Source organism: Manacus candei, unplaced genomic scaffold (genome assembly GCF_025592945.1).
Source record: "Manacus candei isolate 608988 ecotype Guabito, Panama unplaced genomic scaffold, ASM2559294v1 h1tg000014l, whole genome shotgun sequence".
Taxonomy (NCBI): domain Eukaryota; kingdom Metazoa; phylum Chordata; class Aves; order Passeriformes; family Pipridae; genus Manacus; species Manacus candei.
Window position 1 is genome coordinate 79,203,086 of NW_026138062.1, and position 27,324 is coordinate 79,230,409.

Below are 27,324 nucleotides of genomic sequence, written 5' to 3' on the forward strand. Positions count from 1 at the left end.
AGTCTGAATCAAAAATCATTTATTACCATCTTACAAAGGCAAGGTCAAAGAGAATTGCTATTTTAGGCAGCCTCTAGGTTTCTTGGAGACAAAGGCTTACTCTGTATACCTGCATAACCTTGTCCTTGTCATCTGCATAACCTTCAGATCTGAGGACTTTAAGATTAAATGAATTGGAAAAGATTAAGTGAATCACGTGTTCAGCATTCTGTAACCCTCACCATGCTACAAGACCAGTTTTGGTAGTATAACTTAATTGATCAGAAGCATTTTCATCTAATTTATCTCGGTACTTTTAAAAACCTTCAAAAAAAAATTCAGCAATAAGGGTTTTTAGACAAGAGAATATAAATTCTTTCTGTTTTGATATTTTGTTCCAACACACTGTTATAAAGCAGTACTGCTGGAGCATGGGCAACCCAGTGAGCAGAAATAAATGGTCGTTCTTGTGATTTTGCTTCATTCAAAAGGGGAAATATTAATAACAAACCATGTTCCTTAGAAATAGATACCTGTCTGCAAAGGCTGAGAGGTAAAATCTCAACACCTAAACTTTAGCTTTTCTACCATCGCTTTGGGACTTCTTTTTAAATCCACTTTCTTCCTTTCATAAAATAACTAGGCCTCTTTTCTAAGTATACAAAATTAGATGTGTATTGATTTTGAGTACTTTTTTCTCCTCTCCTCACCAGCACCAGGCTGGATGAAAACTGGTCGTGTTCTAATTAGCTGATAAGCTACTGAGCAAATTGATTTTCAAAATAATTTTTACAGTGACTCAGATATTTTGAGTCGTCTCCAAATTACAGTTTGGGTAAAAACCAACTTTAATGCTCATGACTGCATTAAATGAACTTTTCATCTTTTTTTTTTTTTTTTGTTTCTTGGAGGAAGCAATGGTACATTCCTACGATTATTTCACAGAATATCACAGAATCACTGAGTGTATAACCAGAGTATACTGAGTTGAAAAAGACCCATAAGGATCATCGAATTTTTGGCCCTGCACTGGACCATTCCCAAGAGTCCCACCACGTGCCTGAGAGTATCATCCAAATGTTTCTTCAACTCTATCAGGCTTGGTGCTGTGACCACTGCCCTGGGGAGCCTGTTTCAGTGCCCAACCACCCTCTGGGTGAAGAACCTTTTTCTAATATCCAGCCTAAGCTTTCCCTGGCACAACTTCAGGCCATTCCCTTGGGTCCTGTCACTGGTCACCACCAAGAAGAGATCCCTCCTCTTCCCCTCACGAGGAAGTTGTAACTGCAGTGAGGTCTCCTCTCAGTCTCCTCCAGCTGAACACACCAAGTTACCTCAGCCACTTCTCATATGGCTTCCCCTCATGGCCCTTCACCATCTTCATTGCCCTCCTTTGGACAGTTTCTAACAGCTTAATATCCTTCCTATATTGTGGCACCCAAAACTTCCACAATATTCCAGGTGAGGCCTCCCCAGTGCAGAGCAGAGCAGGACAATCCCCTCCCTCGACTGGCTGGCGATGCTTTGCCTGATGCTCCCCTGGACATGGTTGGCCCTTCTGGCTGCCAGGGCACAGCTGACTCAGATTTAACTTGCCATCAACCAAGACCCCCAGGTCCCTCTCTGCAGCACTGCTTTCCAGCATCTCATTCCCCAGTCCCTATGAACAGCCAGGGTCGACTGAGTTTGTAGCCGTGTCCTTTTCTAACACTTTAAAATCAGTTTAACATTTTAAAATTCAGTTGCTGGGAAGATTGAATTTGACAGAGGGTGAAGAAGATATAAGACACATCGGCTCAAACAGTCTCATGACGGGTTAATCAATGAACGATCTAGTCTTCCTCTTCCATGACACTGTGAACATTAATATTCCCATGCAGCAGTCTGAGGAATGAATTCTGCCTGCTGCAATCCACCGCTCAGAATCATCAAGGTATTTGCACAACACATCAAACAGACAGTTTCAAGAATAATACACTTTCACAATATATATTACAACAGTCCCTTTGCTGTGATGATATGTACTGCTCTCCTCCTGCTAAGCCGTTATCTACAGCCTAGGAGGTGCCTTCTCCTGCCAAAACCCAGCAACTTTCAAATAGAGATGAAAGGAAGATATTATTATGTTTTGTTCCTTAAACTGTTACAATGCAAAGAAAAATTAGAGTATTTGTTTCCTTCCTGTAAAATTATATAGATGTGTGTGTGTGTGCGTATCTGTCACTGTTACAGAAAGTGATATAGTGTTCCTAAAAATGGGTCATAAATTGAACACTGCGCTTCAGCCTGCATAGCTTAAATTCAGCTAAGCTTTTTTGCCTGAAAATCAAGCCCATTGTTTTTCTCCTTCATAAATGCCAATCCACATTCCAATCTCTTTTCCAGGACAAGATCTGCTGCGCAAAATCGAATATGGATTTGCGGATCTCGGTACGTTCAGCCCAAGTTGCAGGGATACTTGTCAAATAGTAACCCTGATGTAAAATTAAGAAAGTAAAGAGACTTTAACAGCTAGAAAAGAGGCTTTCTTTCTCTCCTTATCAAGTGCTTTTTTTCCTCTTTAAAGAACCCTATTTTTTAAAAAAACCCAGTACAATGTTGTAGGTAGCATCAGGTCATGATTTTTCTTCAAAAGGTTATTCTTAACAGTACTGTGTTTTCAAACCATCTACTCTAAATTCTAGTAAACAGGTGGTATCTTTTGTACTAAGAAATAGCGTATATTACTACAGTGTAAATATTTTTGGCACCAAATCAATGTGTCTGTTTTAAATGTTTCTGATGTAAAGAAGAAATTATAGGCAATCTTTTTCCGGTGTCATTGTCTGAAAGCACAAAATTCCATTGTATAACATTCTTCCCTTTCCCCTTTCTTGTTTTCCGTCATCTTTTGCTTTCACTTTTTAGTGTAAACTCATAGAATATTTAAAAGATCAATTAACATAAATATTAAAAAATAAAGTTTGCAAATCATTCTATATATCATTTAAAATTTACCTGAAAAAATTAATAATAGTTGGGACTGGGTATTTCTTGCTTTACCTTTTATTATCAGAATTGAGGGTGTCACACTGTTCTCTCGGAATTATCTATAAATAAAATTACTAAATTAAAGAATCATGTTCTTTACATAATGTTTCTTTCTCCAGTAGTCCTTCATCTAGGAAACATGTAATTCATGATGAAGACAGTAAAAATGAACCAGGCCCCAATTTTATGAATGTTCCATTTTCAAATTAATTTTTTTTTAAAAAATTCCTACTTTTTGTGTATTTATATTCCTTATTGATATAAGTCTGAAATCTCTTTTTTTACATGATCTACCTATGCAGAACCTCTACTAAAATAGAAAAATATTATCCCCTTGACACAGTTAAAGCAGCATCGGTGATTTTATGCTGCAGGTACAAGTGTTATGGATTCAAAAATATCGCCTGTCTTTATAACTAGGGGATGGCACAAATGGAGAAGTAAATTAGGCTCCCTACCAACATAATGCAATGACAAGCTGCTGTGGAGACCATTTCAGCTGCCCCAGTAATATGTTTCCTATTCTGAAGACCTTGAGGGAGAACAAGAGAATTTTGTGTCAGACCTGTTAATGCCCACAGTGCCAAGGAAACCTACTTTCCACTAACAGTGGCAGACAGACCCCAAAACACAGGCTGGCATTCAACATGCTCACCTGCAAGAACTGTTGTTCTTATATGTTCTTCATCTCCCTGCCTGCTTGGTTAGGACTGACATCTGCTCGTGGACCTATCTGAACTTCTAAGCGATTACTCTGCGTCTCCACATAAGTAACTACAGTTTGTTGTCAGACAGGAGTTATAAAAAGGACTGCAGGCTCTGCCTCTGGCCTTCAGTGTGCTACACAGGCTTGCACCAGCTGGGGACTGCTGCTGAGCTAGTTAGCCAGCTAACTTACAGCATACTCACAGAGCTGCAGAAAACATTAAAAGCTGGTCATTTTCTTCGGCTTTCAAACTGATTTCCAAAAACTCTATTTTCAGTAAAAATTTTGTCTCACTTTGGTTGATGATTACAGTTATTTCAGTAGGAAAAAAAAAAAGGAGGCTTACATTTTAGTGGCAAGCTAAAGGAAAGGATCAAACCAAATTTAGTTTGTAGCAAACATCCAATTGATAACTTACTGCCTTCAATTGCTAGTGATTTTATCCATCTGTGGAATATTGCTGTTTGATTCCATCCTTTGTGATTTTTTTTTTCAGACCTGCACCAGTTGAGGTGCCAAGAGATTTTGATCTATAAATTTAATTTATACCATAGTGTCAAAAGGATTGTCATGGTTTAAACCCAGCCAGTAAACAAATACCACGCAGCCATTCACTCACTCCCCCCACCAGCAGGATGGAGGAGAGGATTGGAAGCGTAAAACTGGAAAACTTGTGGGTTGAGATAAAGACAGTGCAATAGGGAAAGCAAAAGTTGTGCACACAAGCAAAGCAAAACAAGGAATTCATTCAACACTTCCCACAGGCAGGCAGGTGCTCATCCACCCCCAGGACAGCAGGGCTCCAACACACCTAAGGGTGACTTGGGAAGACAAATACCACCACTCTAAACATCCTTCCCCTTCCTCCTTCTTCCCCACTGAGCATGGTGTCATATTCTGGAAAATTCCTTTGCTCAGCTGGGGTCACCTGTCCCGTCTGTGTCTCCTCCCAGTTTCCCAGGCACCCCCAGCCTCCTCACAGGCGTGGCTGTACGAGAAGCAGAAAAGGCTTTGGCTCTGTGTGAGCCCTGCTCAGCAATGACAAAAACATCTCTATTACCATCACTGTGTTCAGCACAAATCCGAACCACAGCCTCATGCTGGCCACTGTGAAGGAAACCAACTCTACCCCAGCCAAAACCAGCATACATAGAAAAAACAGCAACAGGGGGGGGAAATATGGACACTGAATGAAAGCCAATCAACCAGCACTGAAATACTTTCTGCATACCAAAAGTATTTTTCTTCTCTGAGCTTACTAGATATGTCTCTGCAGACTTTATGAGTGAACTGGACTGTGTTACAATCTGGCAGGAAGAACTACTATCTGAAAATCAACACATACTTCATCAGTGATAGAAGTAGCTCACAGACCTCTAGATGCACTCAGTGAAGCAAAGCTGGGAAAAAAGTGCCCAAGTGCTCTCTAAAAAAAAGAAAATAAAAAAAAATAATAATAGCCCCACGATCCTCTTAAAGTTTAGCAGTATATATGATTTAATGGAACCAAAGGTGTTTTCAAACTGCATCCCTGTCCTTTGTTTATCCACCATTTCACTGGTCAAAGTTACCCAACACCATAGTACATAAAGGAATATGGTCAAAAGGTTTTTTATTTTGCATGCACAGATGTCTCTAATCTCTTTAACAGTATCTATCAAGATACATACCTGGCATCTCGTGTTCTGCAGCATATTGCAGTTGCCACCTCTCCTGTTAGCTTTTTGTGTGTTTGGAAATGCCTTTTGAGCATGACTGCATTCTGTTCTCTTCATTAAAGATGTGTCTGCACTGCATTGCCTCCCCAGCTGCAATTATTGAGCCATTTTCTGCCACCTCATTTTTGACATGGGGGGGGGGCCCTGCTGCACAAATGAAATTTTAATGAAGGCTTGAGGATGTGCTTGTGCATTGTTGAGTTTCACTGCAGTCCTGTAAAGAACAAGAGTTGAATACTCACAGTTAGTGGGAAAGTGTTGGGTTATTACTTTTCAAAAGGAACAAATGTTGGCACATGGTGTCTGCTCAGCCAGCTCCACTTTGCCCAGTACTTTAGTTGCCGCCTCACATGCGGCAGCAATTTCTTCTTTTTCTCTAATCTGCCTAAGATGACCAGAATCCCACATGCCAAAAGAGCACTATACAGCTTGAAATTTGTCACCCAACCTGCTTACATCTGCCAACCCCGTCACCACTGCACTTGTTTTTTTTTAGAAAGGCAAAATTTCAACATGCATTACACGGATAACCTTGTTGTCTTCTATTAGGCAGACTTTGCTGTTCTTGTTTGGTTTTTGTTTTTTTATCATCAGCGTAATCCTAACTTCAATATTAGAAATCAAATTGACAAATAATCACTTTGAACTACAACTTACAGAAGCAGTAAAATCTTCAAGTTTTGCCTGTGATGTCCTGTGTGCCACGTGCACACACCAACAATATGTAACAGTGTGCAGTGCCTTCATGGACCTCTTCTTTCTTTGGTCTCAACTTTTCAACCCCTTCTAGCAAACCCTGTTTCACTCAGCACAACCCTTCAAATTCAGCAAGTGAGCCATTAAACACCCAGAACACTGCCACCCTGCCACACTCACCAGATCAGCCTCCAGGAAGGTAAAGCACAAAAGGTAATCTCTGGAAAAGCTTTGTCACCTCTAATGATGTCACTGAATTATTACCTTGCAGGTGGTTTGCTCAGGAGAGCTGAGCAGGAGCCCTACAGAAATTTTAATTCTACCCTGTCTGAGTTTTTGACAACTTGATTATACCAAAACATTTCAACATTCCCCAAAACTTTTGTCATGTCAAAGATAGTGTGTTGGCTTGCCCTCATAGCAAAGTATAGCTGAGCCTTTTCAGTGAAATATTCCCATAAAACCTGGAACAAAACAGAAATATTACATGCATCAGCCCCAAAGAATTGATTGACAAAAATGATATTTTAAACAGGAAATCCTTAATGGTCTTTTAAGTCTCACACCAATTTCACTTCTAACTAACTGTGGTTCAGAAATGTGATTTGATGCTGACAATATATAATTTTAGACTTTTTTTTTTATATACTACTTTTGCTAAGGAAAATATTTCACAAAATTAGGGAATTTCCAATAACAATTGTAAAAGGCAGGTCTCCTTGCAAAAAAAAAAAAAAAGTTCAGCTAAAAATATTCTGGGCAAGGTATGGCCTACCAGCAGCAATGAACTGCCTGTAGTTTTTAGGAGGAAAAACGTCTCCCTTTGAAGTTATCTTTTCTATCATTACACTATTTCAAGTTTGTCAATATTCACTATGACAGCAGCTCCAGCAATTTTGTGTGATACCAACAGCGTGGATAAATAACAAGAGATTAACCTACATTCAGCCTGAAAACAATAGGACAATATATCTGTTAAGTAAACTGACTTGTGACAGACTTTTTGTGCTGTTTTCCAAGAGGATAAGCAAATCCATGCATTTCTATTTCTTGTGGATTATGAGTGCATAAGGTATTTTTTCACTTTCTGAACTAAAAGCATTATGTAATAATCACGTACTTGATACCCGTTTCTGAAGATATTATTCCATCAAATATGTTTTCACTAATACAAAATGAAGATCATGTTGTTTCTTTTATTGGTATTATTGTTATCAGATCTATTTTTTTTCTTAATATTTAGCAAAAAAAAAAATCTCAGAATTGATAGATAAAATTCTTGATGAGTTCCTATTAACTTTAACAGTTTATAGTTATCAGATTTCTGCAAGATGTTACATCATCACAGAAGAAAAAAAATTACAGTGATTTTCTGGAGTGGACAAATGAATTCTGTATATTTAAAAGAGATGAAAGAAAGCAGGTTGTGATGACAGAGAAACAGATCTAATGGAAAAGGCATTATACACCCATGCCAAATACCATATAAGAAGACTTCTACACTAAAAATGATGTTTAATCTACAGTTACAAGATTCAGCAAAGCTTTGCAATGCCTTCACAGGATTGCTGACATTGAAAGAGACCTCTGGAAGTCACCTACCAAGTCAGGCATTTCATTTAAAAGTTTATCAAGTAAATCAAATATGACTTATTCTTGAGAAGCCATGCTGATTATTCCTACTATCTATCTTGTCCTTTATGTGCCTGGAAATGGTTTCCAGGACTAGCTGCTCCAGCACCTTCCCAGGGATTGAGTTGAGGCTGACCAGTGTGTAGTTCCCTTGTAGTTGGATCTCTTGGATCAACCTTTTGTCACCTCATACAAGAAAAGAAAGGTGCAAAGTAAGAGCTGGGTGTTCTGTGCAAGAGCAGCTGAAAGAGCCAGGGGTAATGATCAACCACTGTTAAGCAACTCATCATTCAGAAAAAAAACCAAACTGAAGTGGATATGTTATAATGTAGCTAGAAGTGTGAATAATTACGCGTAGGTGTAATTCAGCTAAATTAAGATTTAAAGGAGTTTAAAAGATTTTCCAGTTCCCAACGGCCTCCAGGTTCTATTTTACCTCCCCTTCTTTTGAGAACTATGCTTTAATTCTCCTCTTTGATACTGGGAAACAATCCTGGGCATGCATTTTTGGTTCATGGCCATGAGAAAGTGCCAGTGTCTCTCTCTATAAGATCAACTCTGAGATGATAAGCAAGGATTGATGACAGAAGTAAAGAAAGTGCCTCCCCCCTCAGCCCTGCACCCCTGAGTTTAAAGTTACACCTTAACTCCTCTGTGACACCATCTGAGCACCAGAAAGAAGTGGCAGAATTACAGAACTGCAGTCACACAAGTTTTCATGTTAGGTTACCTGAGATACTTAAAGCAGTGCTACCTTAGGTTTGTCTGTACTTGCTGCAATCTCGACTCTGACCACAGTCCAGACATAATTGACTGGTTTTTATTCAGTTCAAAGTATATGACCTTAAGATGGAGTAATCATCCACCAAAAAAAAAAAAAAAAAGCTAGTAAAATGCCACAAAGTAAATAAAAAAGTTGGAGGAAATCAAAAAGCCAGTAAGTCACTCACTAAATATTTATCTTCAGCAGTACTGAAAGAAAAAAAAAAGCTACATCACAAAAAAGGCCACAGCTTCAGGATGTGTAATCTGTCTGCAGATCTATGTGGACAAATAAACAGTGCAATGCTTGAATTATTCCCCTTAAACCACCAGAAACAAGACCTCAACAAGCCACATGGATGCTATATCTGGATAAGGGCAAACACAAAATAAAAATGAAATAATTAGGTGGTGGATCCTCAAGATCCAGGGAACATATTATTTATGCAAAAGATACCCTGCATAAGCACGAGCACACAGTAACACAAAGCCATACTCTGTCTCATAATTATAAAGTGATTGTTGTGATAGTGTAAGTTTTTAAATGAAGTAAAACATTCACAAGTAGAAATGTTGGGATTTTAAGACCATCCAGTATACAAGAGGGGGTGGAGAGGGGCAAGGATGCACCAAAAAGACTTGCTCTTGGACACAACCTCAATAAGCTGAAGTCTTAACTACAATAGAAAAATGAGCTGAACATCAGTCCTTTCTTGCAGGATTCTTTCTTATCAGGATTGGCTATTCTTTTCCCTTTTAGTAAAAATGATAATAAAGACTTTTTTTTAATAATTAAACTCTTTTAAGAAATACTAAACACCAAAGATTAAGATGATTTATATCCTCTTCCCCTCTATTTTAGAGATTCTAAAATAATACCTTTTTTTTTTAATTTTTTTTTTTTAGTTTTACTATCTTTGGTTTCAGAAATGGGTTTCTGAATGTTATATCTGTGAGTTACACTGAAGGCATTGCATCTAATCCAAAACTGCTTAAAACCAGTGGAATATATTGCACTTAGGACCTGAAGTGAAACTCAGGGAAACATGTCCTTACCAAATCCAAATTATAGCACCTTGCACAGCAGCCTGTCTGAGGGTATCACTGAACAGAGAAGACTTTAAAGTCATTTGGAGTATATAAGGGGTTAAGGAAACAGCTACCCTTTAATAAGCAGGGTTAAGTTTAAATCCTATTTATGCAGTGCAATGGATCAAATAGCATCTTACCAAAAAAGATCATAAAACTCTCCATAGGATAGTTGATTTCCATAGCACACTTGCAGCATCTATAAATTCATACTTTTCCTACATTCTTGAATTTTTGATATCAGTAGTGCCAAAGCTATTGTTTTTCATTTAGTTTTCCTGATAATGACAGCATATTAAATTGCAAAAAATCCCCAAACCATTAATGCCATTTTCTGAAATAATAAACTTAATTAATATCACCAAGACAGATTTTTCATAGGGAAAAATCTGGTAGGGAAAATTTTTCACAGGGAAAAATTCTGATCCTCAGAATTTAACCTTTGTATGTATGTAAGCTGGCAATGAAGTTGTAAGAATTTCTAAAGACAGATTGAGTTGGTTATCTTAAATTTTTAATTTTAATTTTTTAAACAGCTAAAAGTTTAAAAATGTTTTCATTTTAAATTCCATTATTTAAATTATCAAAACATATTCTTCTTTAGAAGTGCTTTTAATGATGAAATAGCCTTACTAATTTATTTATTTTAAAGCATAGCAACACTAACTGCTGTAACTTTAATGATATTAAACTGTAGAGGTTTTTGTTGTTCAAAGTATACTTTCTCCTGAAATGTAGCCCACAGAAATTACTCTCACTGGGGTTTTATTTCTTCACCTTGAGGAATATAAATTTAGATTCTATTACTAATTGCTTCCTTGTAATCAAGGAGTTGACATCTGGGGATTTTTAATCCTCAGGCTACGTTAAACAGAAGGATAGTTCTAAGTCACTTTGTTGTGAGATGAAGTAAACATAAACCATTGTACAACTCCGCCTTGAGAGGAAATTCTGAACTGTTATCAGGCTTTTCTCAGTCACCTTAATATTAAAAAATATATAATTTAGAACCTTTTTTTTTTTCACTAAGAGTATTCCAAATTAACCGCAGGAGCGTTGGCAAATTTTATCATATTGAATTTGGAACTACACAAAATTTAGAGTTCCTCACTTGATCAAATTAATATTGCATTTCAGGAATATGTTATGCCTACAAAAAGATTTTGGTTAGAAAGGTTCAGGGCTTGAAGGCAGTCCTGGGGCTCAGAGACAAGAGAAATAATAGAAGTAAAAAAATATATGAATAGAACCTACACTAACTCTGGTTAAGATGATCAGTAATTAAAACCAACATGACCAGAATTAGAAAGGGCAGAAGAGTGTTCCAAGTTATTTCTCCCACCCAAATCTACCAGGCACAGATGAGATGAACTTGAAACCTTCTGTAGAAAGTTCTTATATGAATTTGAAACCTTATAAGTCTTGCCAGGGTTCTGTTGTTGGCCTCTATTAACTGTACTAAATACTCAAATTAGCTCGATGTAAAACCGTGTCAGAGTGTGAAACTAAGCTGTGTCAGTTCAAAGGGGCACAAAATGGCATGCTACCCAGATCAGTATGATAATTCAATCTTTTTTTAATTACCTAATGAAATTCTTTTCCTCAAATTTCATTGAGGTATTCATACAGTATTTCCAAAATGTGAAAAATGAAGATGACCTACCTGACACGAATCATTTAGCCGAAGAAAGGACGCATAATAAAACTTAGTGCTGGCTCCTCCAGTTGATAAATCAGATTATTTTGATCTCCAGATCCTTTAGAGCATCATCTTCTTTTTAATAAAAGCATAACCCTTTGGAAAGGATTACGGAAAAAACCTCTGTGAATTTCCAACATTAATATGAATGAAGCACTCTCCTGCAGGGTTATGGTAGCAAGAATACCAAGCAAGAGACAATCTCAGTCTCTGGATATTAAATATTAACCATAACTATTATGCTCATTATAACAGTATCCTGTCATGAAACTGCATCCACAAGTATGCCATATATTGATCTTGACCAAGCTTGGATCACCATAGGATTTGGCCTCCAAAACAACTCAAAATAACTTCATGACAGAGGTGTTGTGTTTTTTTTTTTTTCATTCTCATCTTTTTTAAAACACAATACATAGCAAATTACAGTCAGTAAGCAGTTAGACAAGTCTCATGAGATGGAAGTTACAAATAATCTCCTTCTATACCTATTAGAAAGAAGAACAGAATTGGTCAATGAGTGTATATCAAAAAACATCATGCATTGATAAGAAGCTTTTACAAACAGCACTGTGTAAAAAGGCCAATATGTCTATTAGAGTTGAAAGATTGCATTACATTGCCCCATAAGATACGTAAAATTTTCAGGAAAGATTCTTTACTTTCTTGCTTTTCCTAAAGAAATCTTCTCTAAGGAGTAATAGATATCTTAAAGGCTTTACACCTATAGAATTCAGGCTAAAAAAAAGGAAAAATATATTTCTAAAAATTGCAGTCCTGAAAAATCCTCAGTCATCAGAGCTGTATCTTTACACAAATATGGTATTCATATATTCATTGTATATTCTTTAAGAGAAAGGTTGATTTATAGAATGTTCTTTGGGTTGTTTGAAAGCTAATTTCTAATTTTACTTCCTGTCTAATTGCAGATAAGGTTCTTTAGCTCAAGAACCCTTTTCCTGCCTCTACTTGCACCTCAAATAGCTATAGACTGTTCTTCTTTCACTTTTTTTGAACAGGTTTGTTAGAACCATAAAAAGTGCTCCAGGTACTGAACATCCTGGCAGTAAATGTTTTGTAAAGTTGTTCAAATTTGTCCATTTTTTCCTAGATGAAGGCTGACCAGACTTGTCTTGTACATTAACATGTATAATCTAGCAAAATATAGAAAATGCTAATCCAGGGTTTAAATGAAGACAAAAGTTATCTCTGTTTTGTACTTATACCCCTTGTATAGAGACCAAAGGATCACTTTTTCCTTCCATACATACACTATTCCTACAAATAGTGGTCCTGCTGTCTCTTTCTTCCTTTTTTCTCTCTCTTTTTTTTTTTTTAAGTAAATGATGCAGAAGTAACCCACAGACACTGATATAGAAGCACAAAAAGAAAGAAAAAGATTGGCATCCTAGTTTGATAACCTGTGAGCACACTAAAAGCAAGAGTGCACTTAGGGGCACAAGGTGTAAATAAGAATATTTCAATAACAGCTTCAAGGTACTTCAAATGCCGTGAAGTTTAAAGAACTCCTTGACATGGGTTATGGGTGAGCATGCAGAACTATGCAGGCAAAAATATGAGCATATATCTTCACAGTTTAATTAAGAGGAAAGGCACCACTATGCAGGGATCTGCTCCTCCCTTCTAGAGGTGTTAGGGGAAAAAAAAAAAAATTAAAAAATTAAAATTCCCCCTCCACCCTAATTCTATAAAGGAGCACATCCTTTTCACACCGGAGAAGTACAAGTAATGTTTATTTCACTTGTGTAAACTGAAGATCAAAGGTTATGTGTGTTTATGTACCAGAGCAGAAAGTGATTCCCAATCAGGAAGAATGGACTGAAATAACAGAGAAAAGAAGAGACTAAAAAAAGTTTAGGTTAGTATGTTTAACTCATAAATAAAAAAAACAGCTGAAATAAGCAAAGCCGCAGCCATTAAGAGCAAAGAAATACTGATCCTCCTTTTCTGCAGTTACATAAAGTTCAAATGACTCAATTTCTGATCCATAACACGACAGCTTTCCTTTAAGGATCCTTTTAGTCAGGAGTTATATGGGTGTTGGCTAGTTTTAGAGTATTCTGTCATATTAAAGTCACATGGGTGACAAGGAAAGTGCTTGCCAAATAACATGTTCTCTGAAAATAAAATTGGTTGGCTTCAGTGAGGTGAAATTAAAACTTTGGGATAGGGCATAGAGGTACTTGAACTTCAAATTGTTTTATTGGCCAACTGCTCCTGCTATTTTGAGAACCTTAGATGTTTCTGGGGGGAAAATGATTCCAAAACGGTTTATCTTTTTTGGGGGAGGGGAACTGATAAATTGTACAAAGCAGATTCTCATCTAAGAGAAAAATAAATCACATATTTCTGTTAAGTGGACAATGTTTCACAGTTTCCATGCAATAAGGTCTTCCTAAAGTTAAAGCTCATTTTGTATTTTCAATAAACAACATGATGTGAACGAGCGGTGTGTGTACATAAGTATCCAGCACTAATCAACAGGCACATGAGATTGAACTGTGGTCTAAGTGGCAAACATGCATTGTGATCCAAATAATGCTGAGAGTATAACGAGGGAAGAACTTTCAGCTCATCTGCCAGACTATGATTATTTTTGTTTCTATGTCTTATACAGTGTTTTCTGGCAGGGGAGAGAAAAGTAAGTGATATTTAATTGCATCGATAGTTTCAAACGAATAATGGAAAATAACGCCAGTTTACTCTTCATATCACGTCCACTGTTAAGCCAATTTATTCCTCTTCATAAATCAATTTGGTTTTCAGTGTAGGTGGAATCATTACAGCAGGGTCATCTCCTCAGCATTTGAATTCACTGACCATTTGGTTCACAGCCATACAAGGCTGATTCACAGCGAGAGCTATTTATCTACAAGCAGAGGCTGACATTAAAAGGCTGACTTTTTATTAAAGCTGAGTGAATAATCTGAAACTGATTACTGAATGCATATTTTCGGGGGTTTGTCCTAATTGCTTAATCCATTACTGATGTAACCGGAGAAGAGGAGGAGGGGGACAAGAAATGGACACACTATGGAATGGAGAACATCTGCTCAAGGCCTTCAGCAACTAGAAGATCTTGAAATTCTGCTGTCTTCAACCTTTGAAAATTACCTGGGAGTTTCTTCACTGAACAATTCTCAGCCTGGAAAACATTCACACATAAATTCATAGGAAAAAAAATATTGCTTTTGTTATATTAATAGAGATTTGACTGTCCCTTATGGCCACTGTTTTTTATTTTGTGGTTGCTTATATTACTGGCAACACAGTGGTAAATACAATTTTTTTCCCTGTAAAACTCGTTCACGAGCAATTTTGAACACTGAAGGTTGATTTCCCTCCACTCCCACAATGAAGAACTTAAACGCTCGATAGAACCGATGCAAACTGGTTACTCCATGTTCTTCACTCCTTCCCCCTCCCTTATTATCCACAGGTTAATTATGCTCCCATGCTGCTCTGGGGCCCACCAGCAGCTGAGTGCAAAGCAAACACAGATTTTCCAATTGCTCCCAATCCTGTGGAAAATGAACTCTCTTCTCCCCGGTACTCACTGGATAACTACCAGGAGTTGTCCCTTTCTGAAAACCTCTGTGGTCTTTGTCTCTGACGTTTTGTCTCTTGACATCAGTCTTTTATGAGCAAAAGCACCTAAATAATAGGAGCTGAATGCAGATCAGCAGCGTTGCTAACTGCATAGTCCATACTGTAGCAACACTGAACACAAAATTGTTTAGAACACTTCTAGGAAGGACTTCAGTAATTAATTAAATGGAAGCTGCTGAATTGCAGGGCTTCCTGCAAGGAGTGATGCATGGATTAATAATAATCACTTATATTGCAGGTGGGGCTTTTAAAACAAGCAGGGTCTGACTGCCCTGATATCCAGAAAATTAAAACAGAGGTATTTTTCTAAGGCCATTTCACTCATTAAAAAACAGGACAATAGAATTTCTCCTTCATTAGTTTTCTGCAATAAAAAATTTCTTTTTAGTGACCAGCCTTATACAGCTCCTTGCCAATCAATGAACTCCTAAGCTTATCCCTCAAAATGAAAGCCAACTAGCTTGTCAATAGATACTTCAGTTAACACCAAAATTAGGGGCTGGTTTTACAAGGCCTGTCAGGCTTTTGTGCAGCAGATACCACATGGATTCCAGCCCAGTCCATTACAGATATTCCATTTGGCCATCGTCCCTTAGGTAACTCTTTAAGAACAAAGGAGACTGTATACAAACTAATAAATCCTACGACATGGAATCTGTGTCTAACAACTAATAAATCTTTCCTCTGAGTCAGGCATCTGTCAGAGACAACCATACTGCTAATCCATATGCCTATCCTTGGGGACAGAGATTGCAAGTTAAACTGTACTTCAGCCAGTTCTAGTGAAGTTAAGCATTTCCCTCAGAGGCTCTAAACCAGCTCAAATGGTTGCTCTAAGCTGAGGAGGTGTCCTCACACAAGGGTCATTTGGGCACAGAGAAACCTAAACACTATTTTGAAAGCAGCCATTCTACCTAATCAGAAGCATTCCAGCTTTTGGCACTAAGGCCAACATGCTTTATTACAAAGTTTCATATTCAGAAGAAAAGACAGACTTGCCTAGTCTACAAATTAAAGGACTGGTCTGGCCTGCAAGAGACTCCAATCCAGGCTCTATGAATAATTCAGAGGAATCTATACCTAACCCACTATTTTGGCTCAGATTAGCAGGACTCAGATCTTTACTTCCTACATCCCAGGCCAGGGTCCTTATTATCTGTGAACACAAAGAAACCTGTGTTCTGATCCAAAACATCAATTCCCTGTCTACAAACTGTTCTTTTTCTTGAAAACAAAACATTAACTCAAAATAAGATTGTCATTAAATGAAATTGGCCTCTGTTAAACTCATATTCTGATGGTTATTGATTTTTTCATGTTAAAGAGCATCTGAACATCTACAGTAGGAAAGGATTATAACTGTAATATAAGAAATAAAACTTACTTTGTATTCCTTTCTCATCTGGCTCATCAGTGCAAGCCAAATTTCACACTAATCAGCTCGGGCAGTTACCATGCTATATGAAAATTTAAAGTGTCTGCTGATTGAAGCAAAAAGAGGAGAAAAAAAAAAAACAAAACAAAAAGCAACTATCTGTAGTAATTACTCAAGATACAAACATTGCACTAAAACATGCACTTCATACAAGCTTTCATGATGATGACAAAAGAGATCACTGAAAACTATTTCCCAGTAAAGTTTCTGTAGAACTTACTAGAGATCCACAGCTGTTTTTTTCCACTTTGGCTCCCTAGCTTTAGTCACCAGACATTATAAATGCAATACAAATACACAAAATGCTAAGGAAAGAAATAATTAGAAAATGCTAAAGTAAACAAACCAAAAACATGCAAAGGACACAAAAACATGCAAAACCCCAGGTGGCAACAGAATTAATCAGAGGCCACCTGAAGAATTCCACATGCCCACTTGAGAAATAATTTGCAAAATCCTCATGCTGGATACGTTTTTCCTCTGTGTTTAGAGAGACTCTTAATAAAATGATTAATATGTATGCAGACAAAATTTTTCCTTACTCTCACTAAAAATACACAAGTGTGTTTCTGTGTGTGTGTTCCCCCCACAGCAGTAAAACAGAGTTAAGGTATTACAGCACCATTTCCCCCTTTTGTTTTGTAGTTAGCAAAAGAAAGGGGAGTGTTTCTCACTAGTCTTGCAGCATTTTCCTGTTCAGAACTAGTTACTGTAGTCAACCCTGATTATGGAAGTCCTTTTGTAATGTTAAGACTTCTATGAACTTTGAATCACTGTCTGAATTGTGGTAAACACCACATGATTAGGGTCAGAAGGGATGGGAATGGAGCTCAACAAAACTTTGCAGCCACTCCCAAGTTACATGTATAACTACACAATATTAGTTACACATATAGCTACACAATATGAGCTAAATCCCTATGATCTTCCATTTCCTTCTCCTCACTCCTATCACCTGACATTTGTGATGAGGGGGGATAACCAAATCAGTCACTATCATACCATTTCCTAAGTTAGTGACTCCAAATTGATGAAGGTTGATTTACTGGTACTGTTGAGGCTGTTTAAAAGTTCAAGCAGGAAGGTGAACAGCTGCAGCAGTAACAAGCATGTTGCAGGAAAATAGAGTAATATTTGTGTATGGTCTTTGTTACAACCTTTCCCTTTATTAACTGCAAAAAAAAGAAAATCTCTGCGATGCACATTTTAGACGGCACAGATCAGCAAACCAGTTATCAATCCATCAATTGATCAGAACTAGTCTTGGGAGTAGTTTGCTCTTGGAAATGAAGGCCTATGCAGATGGTATGCATGTTCATGACTTTGCAGAGCATCTGCACAGAATAGATAATTAGAATGTAGAAGACAAGAACACAGTAACAAACTCAAAGAAAACTAGAATGGGTAAATGCATACAGAAGTTAAATTATTTACTGCTTACTGCTGTATGATCTGAAATATTAAGTGACGTGTAGGCTGAATTTTTTTACCTACATTTTAAGAAGGTTGGGAGTGTAGAAACAGTTGCCTGCCTCTATTCATCAGGCAGAATCAGCATTGAAAACAATCTTGAATTAGAACAGTAAATGAAGTGCTGTATACTGATGCTTATTTAAACAGACATCAGTTGGGTTTGTCTCTGAATGGAAGACATGTCTTAAACTTACTAGATAACAATGGTTCAATTGTTCTAGCCTTTTTCAGGGGCAAAGATCTTATGAAATTCAAAACTTGGGCAATACTACAAGAAAATTCAAGTTAGGGTATAAAAATAGATAATTAGGATGCTGAGCCACCTTTTCTCTATAGTTACTGCACACTAGACACAAACATGGCCTAGTGCTTTGAATGTTTGTCAGTTTGTACTAGTTTAATTTATATCTGAAATACTTTCTCCTTTTATTCTTATAGCTATAATATCATCTCTTCTACATAAAAGAAATGTTGGAATTTTTCTAAAAAGTTACTTTATATTTCAGATTAGTTTTAATGATTGTCTGTAGCATAATCGTATCATCCGTGGTATTTAAATGCTAAAAATAACCCAATTTAGGCAGTTTGGGTCTGGCCATTTAATTAGCTGCGTAAAAGTTAAAAACATCTATGAACACTAAATAGGGCTCTCCCAGAAGGTGGTATTTCCAGGCAGATGGTTCATTCTTAAGCAGGCTTGAGATGCTGCCCTCCTAGATACTGGAAGGGAGACAACCCCATCCTTCGGTTTGTCAGGTTCATGCAGTGAAGGAGAGCACTGACATTGCTGTCAGGGGACCCTCCTCTTGCCTCCTGGTGCAGGGAAGTCCTTTGCTACAGAAGGGAGAGCCTGGTGGTGGAGCCATGCCATGCCATGCCACCAGGACTGACAGAAGGAGTTCCCACCACCCAGCTGTGTACACAGAGTGAGCAGGTTTAAGGATATTTGTCTAGTCTGTCAGCAGTGCAAAGACTCACTGACTGACTCCTCACCCTGCTAAAGTGGGGCAGTCTTCACCTATCAACAGGGGTGTAGTGGGCTGACCCTGGCTGGATGCCAGGCAGCCACCAAAGCCGCTCTATCACTCCCCACTGCAAGTGGACAGGTGAGAGAAAATTACAATTATACACTTACAACAAAAATTCCCCATGATTGTTCCACTCTCTGTCATTGTTCAGTACTTGTTTTGCCCGTTACCTCTCCCAATCCTTATCTCAAAACCCTCATGATCCCACGTTTCAGCACCAAAAAGACTGTAGTGGGTTGCCCCTGTCTGGATGCCAGACACCCACCAAAGCTGTTCTATTGCTCCCCTCTGCAGGTGGACAGGGGAGAGAAAATATAGCAAAGGGTTGAGATAAGGACTGGGGAAGATCATTCACCAAATACTATCACGGGCAAAAGAGACTCGAATGGGGATATTAACTGATGAATTTATTACTTGCAAAATCAGAGGAGGATAATGAGAAGTAAAATAAATCTTAAAACCACCTTCCCCTAGCCCTACCTCTTCTCCTCCAGTGGTGCAGGGAGATGGGAAATGAGGGTTATGATCAGTTCATCACAGGTTGTTTCTGCCGCTGCTCAGAGAGGGAAGTCCTTCACCTGCTCCACCACGGGGTTCCTCCCAAAAGAGACAACGTTCCACAAACTTCTCCAACATGAGCTCATCCCATGGGCAACAGTTCTCCACAGGCTCCATACCATATAATGTCAGATCAGATGTAAAAGCTAAGGAAAGGAGAAAGAAGGGAGTGCACTTGCTATTTAGGATGTTTGCCTTCCAGGCCAACCCCTCTGTGTGCTGACACCCTGCTTCCCAGGAAGTGGCTGAACACTGCTTGCTGACAGGAAGTAGATCATAAACCTGTATATTTTCTCTTTGCTTGTACATGTGCAAACTTCTGCTTTTGCTTAAGTAAATTGCCTTATCTCAATCCAAGAGTCGTTTTCTCTCTTACTTTCTCTGCCTTGCCCAGCTGGGAAGGGGGGTGATAGAGTAGCTCAGTGGGCACCCGGTGTTCAGCCAAGGTCAACCCACCACAGGGCACCAACTAATTAAGCCAGGACCAGCATTATTTAGATCTGCCCCTTAATTTGCAACAGACTTACAGCATAACGAGGCACGATTTGTTGGTTTGGGGGGATTGGTTGTTGGTTTTTGTTTTTTTTTTTTGAGCAGAGAGAGAAATACAGGACGAGAAAACCCTGAGGAGGAAACTTGCCCACTTGCTTCAGTATTCAGCAGGGCCACGGCAGAAAGGATTTTTCCACCTCTATTGCCAAGAAAGCCCGTGCATCCTTGCACACATCAGGAAAGGACAGGCTGTGCAGTTTGCTGCCACAGCTCCCAGGGACACTGTTACACACTGTCTGCCTGCAGACTCACTGCCACCACCACAGCTGGGGCTTAGAAATTGTACCCATAAATACAAACACGGCACAGCAGTAGTGATCACTCCAGTTATCCCTGAGGCCACAAAGGACCCACTTTAAAAGTAATAAAGGTATTGGTTTGACCCTTCCCATGGCCTGTATAAATCTTCCACAGTTAAGTACAGCTGCAAATAAATTATCTTGATTAGCAGCTTACGCTTTCCATTGTGGTCTATTCACAAGATTTTAATCTCAACCACATAGGGAGTGAAAAGTGTCTATTAATCCATTAGGAGAATCATATATGACAAAAGAGAATATGATACACGTACTAGAGTTTCATAAACATATTTTCAGATTAATTTCTATACAGACTAATTAACAGATTTACTTACAAATCTCTGTAAAGTTCATCATGCATCCACTGTAAGTTTTGGGAGCATTTTTCTTACACAAGCATTCTTTCCAAAAATTCCTAAAATTTATGGAACAATGTGTCCCTCTTTGATTTAAAACCCTAAAAAACTCTCTAAAAACCCCATTCACTAGCCAATTTCTTTCTATATTCATATTTTCTTCTGTAAGATGACATTGAAAATGCTTTCTGATATATATGCACTTTAAAAACAAGCTAATTAACTCTGCAGCTATTCCTCAATCATGACTTTAATTTGTTTTCTGCTAAATTTACCCTTTCTGTTACAGCAATTTGAAAAGATGCTTAGCTCTCTTGGACATGACTGCCATTTCTATGACTTCCTTGTGCCCAGTTTCTAACAAAGATTATTACGCATGTTTGCTTATTTTTGAGCACCTCATTAGACAACTAAAGGGCCATTGGGTCTCTCATGTTGCTAAAATTAAGCTTATTCATAGGTCTGTTCAGGATCAGAGCTTGAATATTTAGATGACAATGTGATTTTTTTTTTCTTTTAAATATACCAGTCATAGATCACACATACAGCTAAAGCAGAGACAAGGTTAGGCAGACTAATTTATTCAGGGCTCAATTTTGGCAAATTCAATTTTAACACAAAATCTACTGAATTGAGGGAGCTTCTATACCAATTTGGCAGACTCGATGATATAGTAGGCATTTTGGTTTTAATAAAGGACTTAAATTCTATTTAATTTTGCACTCTAAGTAAGCTACTGTGAAAGACCATAGATTATCAGCTAAGGGTTGTGCACAAATTTATACGTTTCTCAATGTTTCAATGCTAAGGTTTGTTTGCTCGTTTGTTTCTTATGATCAGTAGTTTATTTTGAAAGCATTTTCTCTTATGTTCTTTAAAGGATTAGTAAATACTTGAAAATTAATCTTCAGAGTGTTAATATTCAGAAATAGAGCTAACCACTGACAACATTCCTATAGCATTCATTATTTACACATATCTTCCATCTAAGATGTAATTATAAATGACATAATTTCTCCCATGCCTTAATTGATTATACAAAACACTCCATGCCTATGTGCAATACATAATTAACATAATTTCAACATATACCTTCTACCCTCAGCTTGGAAAAGGAAATAAACCCTATTTGCCATCATTAAAAACATCCAATCATCAATATTTACTCGTTAATGTAAGAAAATGTCCTGAGTGGATTGGAGGCCCTGTAACACACACGAAGCATGACAATGAAAACATGCTCAGGTATTAAAAATACCCCATAATAAGTAATTTCTTTCCTTCTTGGGGGGAAGGGTGAAATGAAAGAGAATCACAGAATATCCTGAGTTGGAAGGGACCCACAAGGATCACTGAGTCCAACTCAAGTTCTTACCATTCACCAGACATGCTCAACCTGAAGAGCCCAAGGTCAAGATGGTTAAAAAATGGAACTGAATGTCAGAAAAGAAATCTTCTCATGATAGTTCTGGGTGCAAAGCCTTTCAGAGTTCAAGAATATTTTGTGCTTTATCAGTACAACTTACTAATGCACTAAGCTCAGGTCACCCACTGCTGAACTCACATTAACTTCGGGGAAAACAAAACACTTTGTAAACACACTCACTTTTAGACATAGCACAGAGTATTATGCTGAGCTAGAAAAAGGACAGAGGTTGGGTGATGCTGCAATCTACAGATCATCTTGTGTACACAGCCATCAACAGAATAAATTATGCTTGCTCAAGTAATTTCAGTGTTTGAGACTGAAAAGATAAGTACAGTTTTGAAAGGTAATTTCATTTAATATATGTCCTCCTTTAAAAATACAGTGTTCATGTATCTTGTATTCTAGTGCCTCTAAACAAACATGTCTGCAACTGTTAATCTTCCTTAAAGCAGAACTTAGTTAAAAGGAAATTTGAGAGACTGAAGTTAGGCTTTTCTTCATACTGGAAGAGGTACTTCTTCATACTTCACATCAGTTATCATGTAAAATTCAATACTTGATGTTAACTGATGAAAGCATTTTAGATTCCAAAGCTATATTTATTTATTATGTTTATAGTATATTTTATATATCTCTATTTTAGTTATATTATATAAATAGATTTATATTATATCAATATAATACTTATATTTTTGCAATCAGATAAATAGGATTATTTTCTTATCTATGGATTTCAGGCACGCTCCAGACTGTTGGCTTCTATTTCTTTGTGGGTCTTTCCTAAGCAGTGTTCTTGCCCTTTACAGTGGATTGAGGTCTAGTGAACAGAAGGCTTAAAACTCTCCAACAACGAAAGTGAACAAAATAACTTACACCAGATAAATTCTACAAAAAGACAAAGGTATTTGAAAAGTAACTCGGGAATGAATTTATATTTATTATGCCAAAAGCACTGTTTGGTTCACAATGAGTACTCTTAGCTTGTTTTGATAACTATTTAAACTGGAGCAGACCTTGAGGAATGACAATAGGCAGAACATTTCTAGAAACTCCCTGCTGAAGACAATGCCCTTTCTACCCCTTACTCTTCTCTTCCTCTTTCCTCCTTCTCCCACATTTCTCCCACAGTTCAGCCTGGAAAAAACCAATTGATGGGCAAGAGCAGCCCCTCCATTCCACTTGTGATCCTACTGGAGAAAGTGCAGTAACTGTGAAAATATATTGGCAAAGCATAAAACTCTAATTTAGCAGGAGGAAATACAAGTGCACTTAGTGAACATTACTGCCTCAAACGCTTTTTTACCTTAACCCTCTTTTTTTGGCTCCTACTAATTTTCTAACCGTGCAGAGGATACAATAAATAAAACCACTCCAAAAACCAGGCACCCAAAGCAGTTATGCTCTTCCCTTGCCTTTTAGGCTGTTCATTAACAGTTCCATTCAAGCCAGATTTATACTTTTTTTCCTTTTAAAACAGCTCAGGTCCTCCCTCCTCTGTGGAATTTTTCAGTCTTATAAATAATAAATGTATTTTCCGTTTAATCCCATTAAGGCGTCTCGAAGATCAATAGTGTGTGTATATCAGATCAATGTATAAGCCATTTCCCAGTAAAAATTATCAGATATATTTCTTTTGCAGCACAAGCAAAGTAGACCTATGGCAAGGCAATGCCTTTTCCTGGAAATGGGCTATACATATTGCTAATGCATACATTTGTTAATTAAGCATTCGGAAATGGACATACAAATTACCTACAGATTCCTTTGACACCAGAGCTAAATTATCAGTTCCAAAAGAACCAAAAAGCCCTGCTTTTTCCTTCAAAGTGCTTGCTCCAGTTGAGCTATGTTTCAGTCATGTTTGGTTTTGCATGACTGAATTTTCCTGGCTTTTCTGGGTTTATTGGGCAATTTGAACACTGCAGCAGCAGTCACAGTTTGACCAGGAGGTTACATGCATCAATATTACTTCTATATATTTGTCTAATCAGAGAACAGCATGATATAGTACAATCCATCCAACCCATTTAGAGTGGATGATTCTTAAAATAAATACCTAGGAAGCAAGTATCAGTCAATGAGATTTTATACATTTTATGAAAAGCAGAAGAAATAACCCCCACAACTACAAAGATTGCAAAGGTCACTGGAAAGATACTATACCTGTTAAATTAGCAGTTCCTGGATAAAAATAATTAGTCATGTTGAAATTATTAAACTATCCAGAGTAAAAATCAGATTTTTTAAGTCATCTTCCTCCTTCTACCACTGCCTCAGGTCTACCTAGGATTAAAGTGAAGCATTTTGAATTACTGAAGTTTCTTCCTCAACTGCAAGGAGAAAAGTTACTGTGCACAAGGCTTGCTGCTGAAAACCAACAATGGCAGTGATTTCAGACAAGAGCAGACAGCCATTCCACAGTATAATAATTACTCATTACAGTTTTATGCATACAAGCTAACTACTTTAATTAGGTAAATACATGGAAATAATGGTGTGCAATTAAATGCAGTGGCTAATTACAGCTATATAGCTAATAACTGTGATTCTGAATAAATATGATGTTTGGCATAAATACTTACAAAGCATGAGAAAAACAAAGTTCAGTCACTCATCTTGCACATGGATTGAGCCTGTAGTCATGTATTTAATTTTCAGAAGAATCTGACTATTAATCTTAGTTATTTTACATACCTTTGCATGCACAGTGGTGTGTGTATAAATAGGTTCTACTGCTGAAAGTTGTATTTTACAGGTAGTGAGCTTGATCGGATCCAAAATCTACCAAACCAAAAAAATATTATTTCTGCCTCCTTTCTCTGTCATAGAAAACACAAAAAACTGAACTATTTTGTTCCCATGTGCAACAATTAGCACAGTACCATTTCATTTAAAAGTAGGGTGCAATCATGGTCCTATTATACTGAAATAAATTTTAGCTCAGCCCTTTGTTGCCAACTACTTTCTTGACCATTTTCAATTTGGGTGTTACAGACTATTCAGTCCTAGAAAATAATTCTTAATTATCACCATTATAAAAACAGATTTAAAAAGGAATGGTGATTACACACCATCTGGAAATGTACTCAAGCTGTCAAAAGAATCTGTGGATGGCTCCAGTATACAGTATTCACATTTCAGCAGGAAATCACACTTGGTCAAGCGGGAAGAATTCATTCAGATTCATGCATTTTTTAAAATGTATTTCGCATACCAAATAAAGTTCAAATATACAGTCAAACAATTTCACTTTAAGGGATTTTAATAGGATGCCTGTTAAATTTATACACTGCATACATTAACAGACAAAAGAAATAAATTAATCAGTCCTAAAAGAGCATTCATAAAATATCAGGACTGTGACAAGTGCATCACAGATATGAAAGAACAAGGGAGAAAGGAAGGAAAGGGAACTTTAGAAAGAGATAAAGAACAAAAAGAAAAAAAAATAAAAAATAAAAATGAAAAGCCACCTTTCCCTGATGGAAAAGGAACCTCAGAGCATCACCAACTTCTCTGAGCAATTCCAGATCATGAGAGCTCCCCTGCAAACAGTCAGCCCCTGCTGATGCCCGCTGAGGTACCCTGGCCTCAGTGTTTCCAGGCAACGGGGTCTTCAGAGACCCTTGGTGGGGACAAAACTGGCATTAAGCAGTCTTCCATGTCTAACAACCTGGCACAGCTTTATTAGCTTAGATAAAACCACAGTTAAGCACATCCACTCGCTGGCAAATGTACAGCGAGGAACGAGGAAATGAGGTTCATCCTCGCTGCTGGTGTTCGGTGCGTGCACACCGTAAATAACAAGCAGTCACACAACCACGGTCCTGGAGAGGGCAGGGAAGGGAAAAAGGTTCTATTAATGACATTATCATAAGAGCACGTTGCGTACAGAAGTTTTTCTCAGATGCAATTATAACAGGAGATGTGAAAACAAAGTATAGGAGAGAGGATGGTGACATGGGCAGAAGGCACCGGGGACTGTGGGGCAGGGAAAGAGCAATGAGGTGAATGAAACCTGGCTGGGCTGCTGGAATGTGAGCATCAGTAGGATTACACCACTGTGAGACACAGCAGCCAGCAACATTTATGCTGGTTTGTCATTTTGAATGCATTAGTGTCTAGAGAATCAGATTTCTAAGTCATTGCCTGTTATGCCTTATTTCAATAAAATTATGTTTTTAAGGAAAGAAAACAATGATGAAATGTCTTTAAATATAACCAGCTTACTCACAACAGTTATACCTCTGTCTGTGTTTATGTTGGGACACTTATATATTAATCTGAGCAATCCTAAAGAAACCCAGACACTAGGATGTGTTTGGTTTTGCAGTATGTTCATAAAGTTGGATGAAAGTTCAAACAAGTTACAGCAAAAGATATTCTAAATCTTCATGCTTAGAAAGCAAGTATCAATCAATTGTATAGATTTTACAAAAAGCAGAAGAAGCAACCTAAATAACTACAAAGATTAAAAGGGTTGCTGGGAATATATTATACTTTTTTTTTTTCCCTAGTTATTTATCAATGTAACTAAAAGCAATGTGAAATTCCAGAACAATACTCTTTCAGGTCTCAGCAGTCACAGTGCCAGATATACCAATGATCATTTAAATACCTTCTCATTTATCTATTAAATCATTTTCCAAAATAAGAAAGCTGCCCAGAATGCAAGTAATAAAAATGTTGATTATATACAATGTCTAGCAAACTTAGTTTCAGAGGAATCAGGTAAAGAGAAAGTTTGTGATACTCCACTCTAAATTAAATGCAAAAGCAGTCACTTAACCTAACATGCTGTTGTTCATCCAATTTCATAAAATACTATGAATCCTTCAGATTTTGTTGATAAATACCAAAGAAACCCCTTGAGGGAAATTAATAATTCTGTATCAGTTGCAGCATTTTGATACAGAACCACTACTTAATGATGAACACAATGAAGAATCTTTCAGTAGTTCCCCATTCAGCAAATGCTTTCTCCCCTGTGTGGTGATGAATGCTAAATTTTCATAAGGAGGTTTACACTAAATGATTATGCAATGAATGACCACAGCAATGCTTACACAAAGACAACACCACAAGAGAATGGCAACCTAAGTTGTGGCTTCTTTCTAACTTTAGTGTTTGACTTCAAAACCTGAAGGTTCTTGTTCTAGGACTTTGCATGTAAATGCCATATCAATTATTTAAAATATTTGGCCTAGCACTAAGACTAAGACCAGACAGCATGTACATATTTTGGATTAAGAT